The sequence below is a fragment of the Electrona antarctica genome, assembly GCF_951216825.1.
Source record: "Electrona antarctica genome assembly, contig: scaffold_315, whole genome shotgun sequence".
NCBI classification, from domain to species: Eukaryota; Metazoa; Chordata; class Actinopteri; order Myctophiformes; family Myctophidae; genus Electrona; species Electrona antarctica.
The window spans coordinates 2,501-22,500 of record NW_027637739.1 but is presented as its reverse complement, the minus strand read 5'-3'; the positions used below and the strand labels follow the sequence as shown (position 1 = coordinate 22,500).

Genomic DNA, 20,000 nt, shown 5'->3' with positions numbered 1-20,000 from the left:
CAGAATGGGACCAATTTCATTCTTCTAGAATATGGAGATAGTTTTATCCAGGATACATGTCATATCCAATGTCAAGATATGACTACTATGAATATCCTAAGTCCTAACCCCAGTTGTATCTTTTGTCAGAATATGACCTGTCGTCATATCCTAAGTCCTAAAACCAGTTGTATCTGTTGTCAGAATATGACCTGTCGTCATATCCTAAATCCAAACACCAGTTGTATCTTTTGTCAGAATATGACCTTTCGTCATATCCTAAATCCAAACACCAGTTGTATCTTTTGTCAGAATATGACCTGTCGTCATATCCTAAGTCCTAAAACCAGTTGTATCTGTTGTCAGAATATGACCTGTCGTCATATCCTAAATCCAAACACCAGTTGTATCTTTTGTCAGAATATGACCTGTCGTCATATCCTAAGTCCTAAAACCAGTTGTATCTTTTGTCAGAATATGACCTGTCGTCATATCCTAAGTCCTAAAACCAGTTGTATCTTTTGTCAGAATATGACCTGTCGTCATATCCTAAATCCAAACACCAGTTGTATCTTTTGTCAGAATATGACCTGTCGTCATATCCTAAGTCCTAAAACCAGTTGTATCTGTTGTCAGAATATGACCTGTCGTCATATCCTAAATCCAAACACCAGTTGTATCTTTTGTCAGAATATGACCTGTCGTCATATCCTAAGTCCTAAAACCAGTTGTATCTTTTGTCAGAATATGACCTGTCGTCATATCCTAAGTCCTAAAACCAGTTGTATCTTTTGTCAGAATATGACCTGTCGTCATATCCTAAATCCAAACACCAGTTGTATCTTTTGTCAGAATATGACCTGTCGTCATATCCTAAATCCAAACACCAGTTGTATCTTTTGTCAGAATATGACCTGTCGTCATATCCTAAATCCTAAAACCAGTTGTATCTTTTGTCAGAATATGACCTGTCGTCATATCCTAAATCCAAACACCAGTTGTATCTTTTGTCAGAATATGACCTGTCGTCATATCCTAAGTCCTAAAACCAGTTGTATCTTTTGTCAGAATATGACCTGTCGTCATATCCTAAGTCCTAAAACCAGTTGTATCTTTTGTCAGAATATGACCTGTCGTCATATCCTAAATCCAAACACCAGTTGTATCTTTTGTCAGAATATGACCTGTCGTCATATCCTAAATCCAAACACCAGTTGTATCTTTTGTCAGAATATGACCTGTCGTCATATCCTAAATCCTAAAACCAGTTGTATCTTTTGTCAGAATATGACCTGTCGTCATATCCTAAATCCAAACACCAGTTGTATCTTTTGTCAGAATATGACCTGTCGTCATATCCTAAATCCAAACACCAGTTGTATCTTTTGTCAGAATATGACCTGTCGTCATATCCTAAATCCTAAAACCAGTTGTATCTTTTGTCAGAATATGACCTGTCGTCATATCCTAAATCCAAACACCAGTTGTATCTTTTGTCAGAATATGACCTGTCTTCATATCCTAAATCCTAAAACCAGTTGTATCTTTTGTCAGAATATGACCTCGTCATATCCTAAATCCAAACACCAGTTGTATCTTTTGTCAGAATATGACCTGTCGTCATATCCTAAATCCAAACACCAGTTGTATCTTGTCAGAATATGACCTGTATATTTCAGTATACCATTCATGGCCCATATCATGATGACCCACTATACAAGGACAGATCAGTGTACCCAAAACTTTATACTAGGCCCAGTTCTTTTTTCCCCTCTACACCAAATGTCTCATCCAAAAAGGCTACCTACTTTGAATATAAACATTAAGCTAAAAACAATTTACAAAACAAAAATCACTTCAGCGCAAACAAACATTTATTTAGCAACCTCAAAACAGGGGCCATGCCTCCAAAAGATACGGATCACTGCAATGTGAAAGCATTGAATACAGTTGAATGAAGTGTACTCAGATACGGATTGCTGCAATGTGAAAGCATTGAATACAGTACTCAGATACGGATCACTGCAATGTGAAAGCATTGAATACAGTTGTAATGAAGTGTACTCAGATACGGATCACTGCAATGTGAAAGCATTGCATACAGTTGAATGAAGTGTACTGGGATACGGATCGCTGCATTGTGAAAGCATTGAATACAGTTGAATGAAGTGTACTCGGGTGCGGCAGAATCAAGGCTAGTGGGGACCAGGCAACGTGTATTCTGGAATCATTTTGAATCATTCGAGCATGGGGGTACTTTTTTACAAAATTTGATAGTGATTTATTTTTTTATTATTTACTATAGTCCTACTAGACCCCACGATATTATATCTGGCCACAAAAGATCACAGGATCTACTGAATGTGAAGGTATACTGGGAGGAAGCCACACTGTGTGTCATGTACGTTTGACACATTCAGTAGATCCTGTGATCTTTTGTGGCCAGATGTAATTTCTTGGAGTCTAGTAAGACTATAGTAAATAATAAAAAAATAAATCGCTATAAAAATGTGAAAAAATACATATTTAGCCCCATGTCAGCTAAAATCCCTAAAATGAAAAAGAGCAGCAAATGGAAACAAAATTACATTAATCTTTTACTTTCTCTAATAACCTAAAACATGAACCTAGGTTGAAAAAGTCACTCTAGAAACAATACAATGAAGGTTTAAACATTTAGGTAAATGTTAAAACAAAAAAAGGCAGCTTGACAACAAAGTATTGTAGCCAGGACATGGTCTCACAGTTTGTCTGAACAGGACAAGAACAAGAACACACAGGATGGCGCACAGACGACGAGAGTCAGGGTGAGGAGCAGATGAGGGGAAACCACTCTCACACGCGTGAATTCCGTTTGTGTCAGAGCATAGGCATGGCTGAGGCATGGTAACGCCCCGCCTGCCTGTGATTGGTCTACCGACACTGCAGGCGGGGCGTTACCATGCCTATGCTCGGACACAAACGGAATTCATGCCTCTCACACTCACGCACTCACACTCCTCCAGTCCCTTCCGCTTCACCCTCCAGGGCCTCTTTTATGTACAGACGTTTGAGGGTAAAGAGTCCAGAATGAACCCTCATGCGGGTCTCCTTGGGCTCCACACCCCTCTGGAGCAGGGGGGGATCTCAGGGTAAAGAGTCCAGAATGAACCCTCATGCGGGTCTCCCTGGGCTCCACACCCCTCTGGAGCAGGGGGGGGGGGTCTCAGGGTAAAGAGTCCAGACTGAACCCTCATGCGGGTCTCCTTGGGCTCCACACCCCTCTGGAGCAGGGGGGGGGATCTCAGGGTAAAGAGTCCAGAATGAACCCTCATGCGGGTCCTTGGGCTCCACACCCCGCCAACTGTTGTAGGCATATGAAATTAAATTGGAGAAAAAGGGGGTAAATTAAGTGGTTACTCAATGAAAATAAAAAGTACTCGTATCGGTACTCGGTATTGGCGAGTACTAACAATTAAGTACTTTTACTCAGTCTGAAAGAAATTGGGACAACGCTATTATGTCATTGGCAACTACACACATCTCCAAACATTCTACCCCTTTGTGTATGACCCCTCTGCTTCATGTCCTGCAGCAGATTTCTCTGTAATGACCACCTCACTGTTATATCCCTTGGCTTAAATAAACCAGTAAGACACCTAAGAGGCGGATGTGTGCACTTGTTGACGGTAGACTGCTGGGTGAGCACTGGCGCTTTGGCATGGAAGGGTCAGATCAACAAGGAATGAATTCTGTACTGGCCATATAGCCTAATAGTCCGGCAGCCGACAGGCTTCTTTAGTTTAAAATTAACATCCTATGGCATGCAAAAATGTCAAACTTTCCTTTTGCTTTAAGTAGCATGCGACATGTCAAACTAGGGGGTTTATTATTCTGAATCCATTCCAAGCATTAGTTTTGCACAAAAAACACTCCTTGGGCTAAAAGCAGCCATAGCCACTAGCCCAAATGTGCCCAAAATGTGCTGACCTCAAACTAATGCTTGGAATGGATTCAGAATCATGAAAACCCCATAGTTTGACATGTCACATGCTACTTAAAGCATAAAGATCATTTTTGACATTTCTGCCTGCCATAGGATGTTAATGGTAGGGTCACAAGAAACCCCTATAAAAAAAATTGCCCAATAGTGACAGCCGGTCAGCAGTATATAGACAATATTTTAGGCCAATAAAAAAAAAAGTATACCAAATTTCCCACCCCATAGCCATAACCGTGGCTGCCGGACTATAAGGAGCATGTCTTGAGTGTACAGTGTTTGATGATGTCAGATCAACATATGGAATGTCAGAACAGGTCAGCTCCATATATGGAGATCTAAGGGTGGTAGCGGGGACATTCTCTTGTGTACAGGGTTTGATAGGCCTTAATTCAGGCCTGTTGAACTCTAGTTGCCGGGCGCAGCTGCACTAATAACTTTGGGGCAGGCCCGTCTAGAGTTTAAATGGACAGGTATCAGTCAAAAGGGAGACATCAGGTTCTGACATTTCACATGTCAGTAAGAGCAGGTCAATAGCTCACCCGATCCCTCCGGCTAGTGAGAGCCTTCCTCCTCTTCACATCCTCCAATGTCCCGGCCAGCTCAATTCGTGTGGTTGTCTTGAGGCTTTCAAAAGCCCTGTTACAGGCTTCTAGTGAATGACAACACAAATACCACATTATGATCTCTAAATGTATTATATTAAGGCATCTCAAAAGGATGGTGATAGAAATTAGCAGACAAAATGTAAACTGTCAAACTAAATGGGGGTACTCTGACGAGCTAGCTATAGAGACAGGGAGACCCCTATTATTTAGCAAACACTACAGACATGATTACCATTTGAATAGAAAACCAACCCATTTAACAAAAAAATAACACAAATCACACCAATATTACATTTGTCAATATTTGGTCATTGTGCCATCTGTTATTTTTAACCGTATCAAATCAACACTAATCTACAATTTAGGCATTTAGCACACTTTATCAAGAGCGATTTACAGTAAGCAAGGTAAACATACATAGAATGCAGAGACAGTGAACTGGGTAGGGTCACAGCCATACATTTATACAAGGGTTTCTAGAGTTGTACTGTTGGGGGGGGGGGGGGGCTCTGTTGAAGATAAATAGGTAGATTAAGTACATACAGACAGCTCTTGGGGAATCTTTTGGCTGGCAGGAGGAGGCGTTTGCAGGATGGATGCCTCCATCCTGTCCAGCCTCTGTCACCCCTGAAAAGCTCTCCTTGACGGTGCTGGACAACTCCTTGACGGCATCCACCCTTCTGGTGAGCTGTGTTACCGCTCTCCAAATGTGAGGGGAAATAAATAAGTTAGGATTGAATTACTGTTATTATTACAAGTTTATGTTCTGTGTTTCATTTTCCAACAAAATCACAATAACCTTGGTCAATAGGTAGCAGTGCAGGACCACAGGTCATAGCTGGGTCTCTTCGGGGTGTAGTGTCTTAAGCGCATGCGTGTTCCCTCATAACCGAGAGGACATGTGAAAGAAAGCCACCAGGATAATGCACCGAATAACACGTGCGTGCGTGGCCAAAATTCTTACCATATTCAAGATCACGCCCCAGTCATGGTCCGAAAGAAACTGGATCATGGTAGACACCCTAGGATTCACACCAAGTCGTGATTTGTTTTGCTTTCCACTTTAGTGCCTTTCTCTGGGTTGATCAAGAACATGCATCTGCAGACACACAAGGACAATGAAGAAAATCTTTAGATTATAATACAGCCATGTAAAGAAAATAAACTAATGTAGATTATATAAAGCAATTAAAAAATAATAAAGACTGGAGGGTGGTGTATGTGTGTCTATGAAATGCGTACTGAATGTTTAAGCTTACTTGTTTTAAAAGCCCACATTCGAAGATCATGTTACTCAAAGGTTCCTGGTCTTTGGTCGTCTTCTCCACCATCTGGGTTGACCTGATAAAATAGAATTTCAAATTATTAATGTGTGTATATCTAAGTACTGTGTGTGTGTGTGTGTGTGTATATCTAAGTACTGTGTGTGTGTGTGTGTGTGTGTGTGTGTATATCTAAGTACTGTGTGTGTGTGTGTGTGTGTCCACGCACGCACACTCGCCGCGTGCGTGCGTGGACACGGTAAGATTCATGCGTGGACACTATGAATCTTACCATAATCAACAATCTCACTACTCATGGTCCGAGAGTGAATCAAGGTATACCTAGGATTCACAACTATAGATACGATGTGCTCTCCTTCTCTGGGTTGATGGAGAACAGACACCTGCGGAAATAGAATAAAAACAGTATTATATATATATATATATATATATATATTATATATATATATATTATAAAACAAAGAAAAATATATTTTTAATTGAAGATGTTCATTTAAGGCAACTTCTAATGGAAAAGATTTAGATTAGGCAGTGCTACTTTCTTTTAGTGCAGGCTAAAGCAAACACAAAAATACACACCTCTCCAGAAACCCCAGGGTTGATGCCAGCGCTGATGGGTAGACGTTTTGCAGAAAACAGGACTCTCTGAATAAGAAACTAACAAAATAATAAAACAAGCATCATTAAGATTTTAAAACTGCTCATCACCATCAACATAAATGTATTGTATTTCAGGTTGAGGGAAATACAAGTTCAGCTGCATACAGTTGTGTTCTTCCTGCTTAGTTCTGCTTAGTTGCTTAGTCTGCTTAGTTCTTCCTAAGCAGGAACTCACATTCATAATTTCACCACAATCTTCCTGAATTCCCATTTGATGTTTCTCCGGTGTCCAAAGACTGCAACAGTTCCTCTGGGAAGTTGTGCCATGGTGCTATGAAGGTCTACACCCAATCAGGGCGTTGGAGCTGCAGGACCTTAGCCAACTTTTATTTCTGCCATTTCTGGAATTAAGGAAAAGTTACACCAGTTTTCAAAAGCAAAAATGGGCACACACACATATACACACACATACACACATCCCTTTGAGAAAACCTTAGCATAAAAAAAAGAAAAACATGAATACATGTCTGTAAACTCATTGGCAACTACAGATCACTGCAATTACTGGGATACATATCCTACATACACTCTCAAACATTCACTGACACCAACCAGACCTACCAACGGAGATTGTATTAACGGCAACACCAGTTTTGTATTTTGGCTACATAAAACACAGGCGCAAAGACTGCATAAGTATATAACACAAACACACTTTCAATAACAACATGGATAACCAGGCCTGTCAGCGATGATCATGCCAATAATGACCTGCTACTAAGAGCAGAGGGAATTGAACACATTCAACTGACCACAACATTGCAAGAACTTTGTTTTGAGAAAACTTTTTTTTCATTTTCAAATTGGATGCCATAGCTTTTCTTGGCCTGAATGAAGGGATATGACAGACCATCTTATAACATTTTCATCACTGCATTTTCCACTAAAGAACAGTCACAGACTCACATAACTTTTTATATATATAATTTCTATTTGACACCATAACTGGAAACTCCTTATTTTTTTCCCACTGGAAGCACCAATCCAACAAGTTGACTGCACAACAGATTTGACCTTGACAAAGGCCATTCAGTTATTTTCTTCTTGTTTTTCCTACTTTTCTATACTTTATCCTTCCCTCGCACCATGTGTTGCCTTAGGCCAGATGACCACCACAATCATCATAATGTGGTACCATTTTGATTTTGTCCATATCTCCCCTTAACTGTTAAGACACTATCCAATACCTTCCATAACACAAAAGGTCTCATGGAAGATTTGTGCCAATCCTATGCTTTCATGGTGCATCATTTGATGTCACAATATCATCAGCAACTGGTTGACACTCTGGAAACTTTCAAGCAATCACTAATAAACAAGGTGATAAAATATGAAATACTATTAGAAACTAACTAACTACTATAATATTTGCAATCGGAGGGGTAACCCAGTTAAAAATGGTAACCAAACATGTCAATGATCAGTCAGTCAGATCAGTATAAAGAATATGATGTCACTTCCTGAACTGCCACTCCCCTCACTGTGTCAGTCACTGAAGGCAGCATTCAGTGTTTGGTTGCAGCATGCTGCGTTGGCAATGTTGCTGCTTTGTACTCCACCTAAACTTCACATTATACTCAGCGGTGAGTAAAATTTATGAAATCCAGTGCAACTGTGCTCTATATAAAGGTTAATTTGATTATTTTACACTTCCCTATCGACCATCAGTGATGTAAATAGGTTTTGAAATGTCAATATGGTCTTCCAGAAGCACACAAGAAAGAACCCTATACAAAACCGCCACTAGACCTATTATCAGTATGCATCTAAAGTAACTCCAAATTACTGTACTGTCCTTGTATGTAACTCATCTGTACATTTAGAACTCATGGCAAAAGTGTGCAGTGTCAAAGTGTGCAGTGACACAGAGATCCTTCCAACCGCTTTTCTCTGAATTCCTGAATTTTATCAAAAATATTTCATGCACGAAAACAAATTCTACATTATCTAAGCACATGTTAACACGCACCAGGCTATAGGACATATCAGCTATATACAGTAGTACCTCAAAGACAAGCTAAAACAAAATGTGCTGGAGACAGTAAGTGACTATCGGATCTACAAGCTCACAATTCCATGCATTGAGCTTGTAGATCAGCTATTTTTTATTTGGCCCATGTTTGACCAGTTTATATGATGGTTTCTTGATTACTTTTGATGTAGTCTTTCCTTAAATTGTCACTGTATTACTGTCATCTGGGGACCCCGAAAAAATCAGACGGACCGGTTGAGAACCACTGCACTAACAATACTGTACATTCCTCTTTTTAATTGAAAGCAATGAAATTGCCAGAAATGCTCTCATAGTGCTATCTGGCATACAAAAATCTGTTACATAATCATGTGCACAACTGCAGTGCTAATTAGTCCATTAGTTATATTGAAAACAGCCACTGAGCGAAAAACCCAAGAATCCTTTGCCCGAATATGGTGATATCCTCCATATGGATACTTTCCGAATTCTTGAAATATACTCTTGTAATAGATTTCATGTTGGGAGAATATCAAACTCCAGCCATTGGACCAATTTTATTCTTGTTGCTGAACAAACACTCTATAGCAATGATTACTGTCACAATATAGAGCTACTTAAACTGTTACTGAACAAACACAGACTATACCAATGATTATCACAATATAGAGCTATGACACTTATTTCAACCAAAGAAAATCCTCTACACTACCTTTAATTAAGCAACATATTTTAAGTCTTTTCAAACGTGGCTCTGCAGCCAAATAGCCTACTTTTGGTTTGACATGAAAACATTGACAAAGGCAAACATTGACAAAGGCTGAAAACACTACAGTATGAAGTGCAAATGTAGCTGCAAACCAATAAATAAAAGCTTAGCATTACCTGTAATATCCATTCCATGCTACAGCTTCTGTGTGTGTCTTCTGTGTGTGGCTCCTCTCTGTTCAAAGGACAGCGTGTGCTCTTTCATGAGCCAATGGCTGCATGCCACGTCACTGCCTAAACGTCACAGCCAATCAGATTTCGTCTTTTCAAAAACGCGGTGCACTATGGGTGAACTGAAGAGCTGCAATGCATTGTGGGATGTGTAGTTGATCTTTTAAGTGCTTTCCATTAACACTCCTTATGTCACGTTTCTTCAGCAACTACAATGATGAATGCCTGATTTCTTTCACTTTCATTCACAATATAATATAATAATACAGATTGTTTGGGCCTTAAACTGATTATTTTCTTACAACCTGTCAATTAATGTATGTTGTCTGTATTGACTGTATGATGCAGTTTTAAAAAAAAACTTATTTCAAGCAGTTTTTTTGTGTTTGATATTAAATTATATGGTTATTATCAGGTGGGTTACACTCAGCAGTGGTTCTGGGGAGTTCCAGTTGTTCGGGGACCACCAGTGGTCCTTATAGGGGTTCCAGGTGGCCCCCAGCTAAATGATGGAGAGTTGGTTAAACCAAATGGACCCTTATAGATCTACGTAAAATTAAAAATGAAAGTTATGAGACCAATAACTGGTGCCTGGCACCCTCAGTTGCAAATTCTGCACCCTCATAGTTTAAATTTAAAAATTAGATTGACATTTGACAATTGACATTTTTATTTGCCGGCCTCAGTCATTTAATCCTGGAGCCAAGCATGGTGCGCGCGTGTGTCTGTGTGTGTGTGTGTGTGTGTGTGTGTGTATGTGATTGTAAAATCCATAATCTTTTCAAATGTGTGATAATGTGTGTGGGTGCCGCTACTACACACATTGGAAAGATTTAGCATAGACAACCAAGTATTAAAGAAGGTCTTTCCCCCTCAGTAAGGTTGCAAGATACCATCCTGGAATTTATACCCTCACATCAGTAAGCAGGAACTGGGGATGGCAATGACGGACCTGAAAGTCTGACGTGGCATATGCATGTCAAACTGGGGGTCCTTGAAAAAGGACAGACAGACAGTCTGTCTGTCTTTCTGTCTCGCTGTCTATCTCACTGTCTGTCTCGCTGATAGATAGATAGATAGATAGATAGATAGATAGATAGATAGATCAAACCCCTCTGGGCAGGTGGGAGACTGGCATGTTATATTATGATGGTGCCATTTACCAAAACACAGACAGGCACCATGCACATTTTGTAGGTGCCTGTGAATTATTTTGTAGTCCACTTCCAACTTTGTGTGGTCGATCATACGTCGATCTAACTACAGACAAATGAGCTGCAATGTTTTGGGAAGAATGTCCTGGAACACAGTTGAAAGATGAATTAATGCCAAGTGAAGTCATGTGAATCCTCAATGCCATTTGGGTCATGGTGTCATGACCTCCCGCTTTGCCCTCCACAAACGGCGAGGGAACTGTGCAGTTCACGTCATTTGACCAGTACAGTCCTCCTAATACCCTTTCACTTGCCATTCTTTATTATTTTTTAATAGAAACCCTTAAATGCTGCACCAGCTGACCTTTCTGAAATTTGTCTATATAGCAACTCTAGTCAGCTTTTGGTCATCATTTCTCACCAGCTTTGTTTAAACAGTAATTGACTAGAATGGTTATACATATGGAGATATTATTAACTGAAGTCGCACACACACACACACACGCACGCACGCACGCGCGCGCGCACACACACACACACACACACACACACACACACACACAGTCAGACTTGCCTGATCAACAAAAGGTCCTTGGCATCCTTCAAATATGAAAAATGTGTCCTGCCTGAAAAAAAAGGATTTTTTAAAAATATTTAAAGGATTTATAATGCCAAAAAGGTCGCTTCAAAGCCTCTTGGGTGAATGTTGACCTTTAGGAGTGTCCTATGTCTTCTCGTTCGTCTCGGCCAGCCGATCGAAGATCTTTTTTCCGTTTGTCTCTACGATTTTTTGGGAATTTACTATTGATTTTAAGGACAGAAGGCCGCAAATGTTGAATCGGCTTAGTCCGAATGTCGTGTCTATTCCTTGATCGTGGACGCTTAGAAGTGTCGGAGAGACACGAGACCCATTTCATCGGATTTGGCATCCTTCAAATATGAAAAATGTGTCCTGCCTGAAAAAAAAGGATTTTTTTTTAATATTTAAAGGATTTATAATGCCAAAAAGGTCGCTTCAAAGCCTCTTGGGTGAATGTTGGCCTTTAGGAGTGTCCGTTTGGGAGGAGACCTATGTCTTCTCGTTCGTCTCGGCCAGCCGATCGAAGATCTTTTTTCCGTTTGTCTCTACGATTTTTTGGGAATCTACTATTGATTTTAAGGACAGAAGGCCGCAAATGTTGAATCGGCTTAGTCCGAATGTCGTGTCTATTCCTTGATCGTGGACGCTTAGAAGTGTCGGAGAGACACGAGACCCATTTCATCGGATTTGGCATCCTTCAAATATGAAAAATGTGTCCTGCCTGAAAAAAAAGGATTTTTTTTAAAATATTTAAAGGATTTATAATGCCAAAAAGGTCACTTCAAAGCCTCTTGGGTGAATGTTGACCTTTAGGAGTGTCCGTTTGGGAGGAGACCTATGTTTTCTCGTCCGTCTCGGCCAGCCGATCGAAGATCTTTTTTCCGTTTGTCTCTACGATTTTTGGGGAATTTACTATTGATTTTAAGGACAGAAGGCCGCAAATGTTGAATCGGCTTAGTCCGAATGTCGTGTCTATTCCTTGATCGTGGACGCTTAGAAGTGTCGGAGAGACACGAGACCCATTTCATCGGATTTGGCATCCTTCAAATATGAAAAATGTGTCCTGCCTGAAAAAAAAGGATTTTTTTAAAATATTTAAACGATTTATAATGCCCAAAGGTCGCTTCAAAGTCTTGGGTGACTGTTGACCTTTAGGAGTGTCCGTTTGGGAGGAGACCTATATGTTTTCTCGTTCGTCTCGGCCAGCCGAATTGTATGCGCATAGCCTACTGTACAGATTAGGCAAGCAGGGCTCAGAGCATTATTGGTTCACAGTCCCTGATGGCTCATTGAAGTCAGTCAGAAGGAGATATTTTAAAATATGTCCCCTGCATGCTCATGGATGACTAAGACCCCTACACATTCTGTATCCGGCCGGTTGACAGGTCACTAAAGTCATGCCTGTGTGCCGTAAACCCCTTCAAACTGTTGAAGAGCTTCTACAGTTGGTGAAGAAGCCTGCATGTATGGGGGGGCTGAGGTGGACTCGGGAAACCTTGATGTTTAAATCCTCAGGCCTCTGAGCATTATGGGCTCCCATGAGTCCCCGATTATATATTGCTCATTCAAGTCAGGCACAATACATAATGTAATTATCAAACAAATAGGTTATATGTTGTCCCATTCGCACTGTACAATGTGTGTGTGTGTGTGTGTGTGTGTGTGTGTGTGTGTGTGTGTGTGTGTGTGTGTGTGTGTGTGTGTGTGTGTGTGTGTGTGTGTGTGTGTGTGTGTGACTTCAGTTAATAATATCTCCATATGTATAACCATTCTAGTCAATTACTGTTTAAATTATTATTAGCACTCTCTCTCGTCTCTCTCCGACGAACACTCCTTTCGTCCGTTTTACCCTACGTGGCACGTACAGTAGCCAGTGTGCATGCTGTACTTCAAAGTAGCATTTTCTACAGCAAGACAGGAATCTGTTAATGTGTTGGTAAGGTAACACTACCTTCAGCAAGATATGTTTAACGGTACACAAATGTTTTTGTCCGTGCACCCCCTGTGCACCCCCCTGTACTGTCCGTGCACCCAATGCACTGAAAGACATGCCATCTGCTGTATACTCCTGCAGCTGCTCTATACATCTCCTTACAATTTACAATTTACAATTTAGGCATTTAGCAGACGCTCTTAATCCTTACAACAGTGTTGCAGATTTGGCTGTTTGTGTTAAATATCACCATAAATCCACCATTACCCTTTTCATGTCACGCACCCCATAGAGCAGTGGTTCCCAAATGTTTTCATGTCAAGGACCCCCAAATTGACATTTATTAGCCCGCGGACTCCCATTTGAAAAGATATGTCAGGAACTCCCATAAGAGAAGATATGTACGGCTCTAACAGACCCCCCATTTAATGGCATTTCCATCTCTGGGACCCCAATTTATATTGTAAAATCAATGTTAATTGAGAGTGTACACATGGTTCCAATTGTACACTCAGAGTTATAGACCAATAAGGGTCCATTTGGTTCCAAACTATCATTTAGCTGGGGACCCCACGGAACTCCCTCAAGGACCCCTGGGGGTCCCCAGACCCCACTTTGGGAACCACAAGGGGTGCACGCACCATAGTTTAACCCCTGGTTTAACCTATGTAATTGTTGGGCAGAATGCCCCCCCAACAACCTTTACACAATAGAGTGCCATCCCCCTTTTGTTTTTGAAAAATCGTGGAAATGTGTTATTTGGAACACATGACAAAAATAAGATGTAGCTGCTGGTATCCTTATAGTATTGTTACTGTCGGGAGGTACCACCCAACTCTATTTTGGAGGTTTCAAATCAATGCTATTAACACACAATGAAATCGTAAAAGGTGCTTTGAACTAAACCTCTTAACTCAATTGGAAACTCAAACTGTCTGTTAAAACAGCTAACTCTACCACCTCTCATGCAAGTAAGTGGCAATATATAAATTCCAACTAAGGCAGTATTGCTTTGTTTTAAAAAAAATGTTTTCTTCATTTTCTGAAAGAAATAACAGTGGTTTCTTCCTGACAGCAGAGATGTATGTCCTTGTGATGTATAGTGGGTTTGTATTTGATAACATTTGGCAAATCAAAGAACTCAGGTCAATCAGCTCTGTATTCTACAGAAAATCCAGTGACTTATCCAACATGTCAATGTTCATGAACTACCAAGTACCAATATCAGTAAAATATCTCACTCAAAACAGGCCCAATGGTTATATCGTGCATAATAGAACAAACTCAGGATATGCATCAGAAATGTCCGTATTCTAGAAGAATCCTAAAACCGGAAATTAGGGATTCTTGCTATTTTCGCCCTCAGGTCATCTTCGGAACACATACATGACAAAAATAAAACTACGCTCATATCCTAGTACAATATATTGTCTTCAGGGTGTATATTGAGTTCATATTTTACATAATATGCATATCAACAAACTCAGGATATGCATAAGAAATGTCCGTATTCTAGAAGAATCCTAAAACCGGAAATTAGGGATTCTTGCTATTATCGCCCTCAGGTCATTTTCGGAACACATACATGACCAAAATAAAATTACGCTCATATCCTAGTACAATATATTGTCTTCAGGGTGTATATTGAGTTCATATTTTACATAATATGCCGCATATCAACAAACTCAGGATATGCATAAGAAATGTCCGTATTCTAGAAGAATCCTATAACCGGAAATTAGGGATTCTTGCTATTTTCGCCCTCAGGTCATTTTCGGAACAGATACATGACAAAAATAAAATTACGCTCATATCCTCGTACAATATATTGTCTTCAGGGTGTATATTGAGTTCATATTTTACATAATATGCCGCATATCAACAAACTCAGGATATGCATAAGAAATGTCCGTATTCTAGAAGAATCCTAAAACCGGAAATTAGGGATTCTTGCTATTTTCGCCTTCAGGTCATTTTCGGAACACATACATGACCAAAATAAAATTACGCTCATATCCTAGTACAATATATTGTCTTCAGGGTGTATATTGAGTTCATATTTTACATAATATGCCGCATATCAACAAACTCAGGATATGCATAAGAAATGTCCGTATTCTAGAAGAATCCTAAAACCGGAAATTAGGGATTCTTGCTATTTTCGCCCTCAGGTCATTTTCGGAACACATACATGACCAAAATAAAATTACGCTCATATCCTAGTACAATATATTGTCTTCAGGGTGTATATTGAGTTCATATTTTACATAATATGCCGCATATCAACAAACTCAGGATATGCATAAGAAATGTCCGTATTCTAGAAGAATCCTAAAACCGGAAATTAGGGATTCTTGCTATTTTCGCCCTCAGGTCATCTTCGGAACACATACATGACCAAAATAAAATTACGCTCATATCCTAGTACAATATATTGTCTTCAGGGTGTATATTGAGTTCATATTTTACATAATATGCCGCATATCAACAAACTCAGGATATGCATAAGAAATGTCCGTATTCTAGAAGAATCCTAAAACCGGAAATTAGGGATTCTTGCTATTTTCGCCCTCAGGTCATTTTCGGAACACATACATGACAAAAATAAAATTACGCTCATATCCTAGTACAATATATTGTCTTCAGGGTGTATATTGAGTTCATATTTTACATAATATGCCGCATATCAACAAACTCAGGATATGCATAAGAAATGTCCGTATTCTAGAAGAATCCTAAAACCGGAAATTAGGGATTCTTGCTATTTTCGCCCTCAGGTCATTTTCGGAACACATACATGACCAAAATAAAATTACGCTCATATCCTAGTACAATATATTGTCTTCAGGGTGTATATTGAGTTCATATTTTACATAATATGCCGCATATCAACAAACTCAGGATATGCATAAGAAATGTCCGTATTCTAGAAGAATCCTAAAACCGGAAATTAGGGATTCTTGCTATTTTCGCCCTCAGGTCATTTTCGGAACACATACATGACCAAAATAAAATTACGCTCATATCCTAGTACAATATATTGTCTTCAGGGTGTATATTGAGTTCATATTTTACATAATATGCCGCATATCAACAAACTCAGGATATGCATAAGAAATGTCCGTATTCTAGAAGAATCCTAAAACCGGAAATTAGGGATTCTTGCTATTTTCGCCCTCAGGTCATCTTCGGAACACATACATGACAAAAATAAAATTACGCTCATATCCTAGTACAATATATTGTCTTCAGGGTGTATATTGAGTTCATATTTTACATAATATGCCGCATATCAACAAACTCAGGATATGCATAAGAAATGTCCGTATTCTAGAAGAATCCTAAAACCGGAAATTAGGGATTCTTGCTATTTTCGCCCTCAGGTCATTTTCGGAACACATACATGACAAAAATAAAATTACGCTCATATCCTAGTACAATATATTGTCTTCAGGGTGTATATTGAGTTCATATTTTACATAATATGCCGCATATCAACAAACTCAGGATATGCATAAGAAATGTCCGTATTCTAGAAGAATCCTAAAACCGGAAATTAGGGATTCTTGCTATTTTCGCCCTCAGGTCATTTTCGGAACAGATACATGACAAAAATAAAATTACGCTCATATCCTAGTACAATATATTGTCTTCAGGGTGTATATTGAGTTCATATTTTACATAATATGCCGCATATCAACAAACTCAGGATATGCATAAGAAATGTCCGTATTCTAGAAGAATCCTAAAACCGTAAATTAGGGATTCTTGCTATTTTCGCCCTCAGGTCATTTTCGGAACAGATACATGACAAAAATAAAATTACGCTCATATCCTAGTACAATATATTGTCTTCAGGGTGTATATTGAGTTCATATTTTACATAATATGCCGCATATCAACAAACTCAGGATATGCATAAGAAATGTCCGTATTCTAGAAGAATCCTAAAACCGGAAATTAGGGATTCTTGCTATTTTCGCCCTCAGGTCATTTTCGGAACACATACATGACCAAAATAAAATTACGCTCATATCCTAGTACAATATATTGTCTTCAGGGTGTATATTGAGTTCATATTTTACATAATATGCCGCATATCAACAAACTCAGGATATGCATAAGAAATGTCCGTATTCTAGAAGAATCCTAAAACCGGAAATTAGGGATTCTTGCTATTTTCGCCCTCAGGTCATTTTCGGAACAGATACATGACAAACAGGTCATTTTCGGAACAGATACATGACAAAAATAAAATTACTCTCATATCCTAGTACAATATATTGTCTTCAGGGTGTATATTGAGTTCATATTTTACATAATATGCCGCATATCAACAAAACTCAGGATATGCATCAGAAATGTCCGTATTCTAGAAGAATCCTAAAACCGGAATTTAGGGATTCTTGCTATTTTCGCCCTCAGGTCATTTTCGGAACAGATACATGACAAACAGGTCATTTTCGGAACAGATACATGACAAAAATAAAATTACGCTCATATCCTAGTACAATATATTGTCTTCAGGGTGTATATTGAGTTCATATTTTACATAATATGCCACATATCAACAAAACTCAGGATATGCATCAGAAATGTCCGTATTCTAGAAGAATCCTAAAACCGGAATTTAGGGATTCTTGCTCTTTTCGCCCAGTGCTCTCTCTCTCTCTCTCTCTCTCTCTCTCTCTCTCTCTCTCTCTCTCTCTCTCTCTCTCTCTCTCTCTGCGTTCCTCAGTCAAGCAGGAAGCAGTGTGTAGGCCTGTAGAACAGCTCCCAGTCCTCCTGGGAGAAAGCTTTTTACTGTGAGTTTGTGTTCATTTGTCCCTCCGCTCCCCTCGGCTGCTTTTGGGGGAGCGAGTCAGCAGTTGTTTTATTGGCCGTTACCGTGTGTCACCCAGGCAAAATGGCTTTGTGCTCACAGGTGTGAGCAGAGGACAGGAGTGTGTGTTCCATTAAGAGACTTTTTTTCTTCCTTTTTTGGGGGGTAAAGCAACAGAATTATGCGGAAGTGTAAGGCCCCCCCCCCCCCCCCCCTCTCTCTGTGTTGGCACCCAGCTGCTTGTGTACACTGTGTGTGTGTGTGTGTGTGTGTGTGTGTGTGTGTGTGTGTGTGTGTGTGTGTGTGTGTGTGTGTGTGTGTGTGTGTGTGTGTGTGTGTGTGCGTGTGCACGCATGCACACTGTACGCGTGTGTGTATGTGTACACGTGTGTGTGTGTGTGTGATAAAAACATAACTAAACAAGAATAAATGTTTGCACACAAATACACACACACACGTGTGTGCGCACGCACACTGTATCCATACACTGTGCGTATATGTCTGTGTATTGGAGCAGTGGAGTCAGCAGTGATGATGGAGTCGATTCCCTCTGTGGTGTTTATTATCACATTCTGTGTAATTATATAATTACTGCTAATCACCCACCTGAGGTGGCAGCTCTCTGCGGCAACACACTATTACAGAACAAACACGACAACCTCAGCACATCTCACACTCATTAACACACTCCTCCCTCACTCCCACTCCCTCTCTCTCTCTATCTCTCTCTCTCTCCCACTCCCTCTCTCTCTCTATCTCTCCTCTCTCTCTCTCTCTCTCTCTCTCTCTCTCTCTACTGTAACTCTCGGTCTCTTTCTCTCTCTCTTCACTTCCTGTCTCCACGCTCATTATCTCTAGCGTCTTTATTTACACGCATGAGAACGCAAGCGCGCACAGTAGGCCTACCGCTCGTGCACACGTGCACACATGCACACAGACAGATGTACAGTATACGTGCACGCTCAAACTGATGCTCTCTTTCGTGTAATCAAATGGGATGAGATGAGAAGCACTTTTGTTCTCTTCCCCCAGCAGGTAGATGTCTCCTGATTGATTGATTGATTGATTGATTGATTGATTGATTACTTTATTAGTCTGAAATGTAAACAGCACTTGCAGACAACAGACATTAAAGGACAACTTTTTTTCAACCAAGGTTCATGTTTTAGGTTGTTATTAGAGAAAGTAAAAGATATGTATTTTTTTACAAAAATGTATAGCGATTTCTTTTTTTATTATTTACTATAGTCCTACTAGACAAAGAAATTACATCTGGTCACAAAAGATCACAGGATCTACTGAATGTGAAGGCAGCCTACTGGGGGAAGCCACACTGTGTTCCATAGGCTCAATATGTCACTTTGACACATTCAGTAGATCCCGTGATCTTTTGTGGCCAGATGTAATTTCTTGGAGTCTAGTAGGACTATAGTAAATAATACAAAAATAAATCGCTATAAAATTTTGTAAAGAAATAAATATTTAGCCCCATGCTCGAATGCCCCCGCCCCCCCCCCCTGTCAAAAACAGCTAAAATCCCTAAAACGAAAGAAAGCAGCAAATGAAAAAATAATTCACTCACCTTTTACTTTCTCTAATAACAACCTAAAACATGAACCTTGGTTGAAAAAAACTAAAGTTGTCCTTTAAGGCTAAAAGGATATAACACAAACAAGTCCTGGTGACTTATTTTCCCCCAATGTAGTCCTATACCTAATTAATCAACACAAAAATTGCATCAACAAACTATAAAACACTGACTATGAACTACTATGACTACTGAACGAATGGCAGTGAATGTGGCCTCCTATCTGTGGGAGGTGACAGGAGTGGAGAGGGAGACACATGTCCCTGGGACAGGTTGGATTCATCACATAGCTTCTATCCTGGGGGGAACATTCGGTGAAAATAGCAAATATTTTTCTGAGATTTTGTTCAGTGTGGAGGAAAATAAATCACGCCCGTGTGAAGTGAGGGGTGCTCTAATCATCGTGCGTCATCGTACATCATCATCAAGAATAGTGGACCCTTATTGGCCGAGGGTTCCCATCGACATACATATGCCGATCTGCTCAGACAAATATGACGTAA

The 20,000-nt window shown here is 39.8% G+C and overlaps 2 long non-coding RNA genes across 2 annotated transcripts; both read right to left on the bottom strand.

Moving 5' to 3' along the window:
* Positions 1-4,510: 4,510 nt before the first annotated feature.
* Positions 4,511-5,656, bottom strand: LOC306918685. Its single transcript, XR_013789375.1, has 3 exons — positions 5,531-5,656; positions 5,110-5,267; positions 4,511-4,610 (listed from the first exon to the last, which is right to left on the bottom strand). It is a non-coding gene; the product is annotated as an uncharacterized lncRNA (long non-coding RNA).
* Positions 5,657-5,837: 181 nt separating this feature from the next.
* LOC306918684 lies at positions 5,838-6,851 on the bottom strand. The gene is made up of 4 exons (XR_013789374.1): positions 6,685-6,851; positions 6,429-6,506; positions 6,121-6,232; positions 5,838-5,907 (listed from the first exon to the last, which is right to left on the bottom strand). It is a non-coding gene; the product is annotated as an uncharacterized lncRNA (long non-coding RNA).
* Between the last annotated feature and the right edge of the window lie 13,149 nt (positions 6,852-20,000).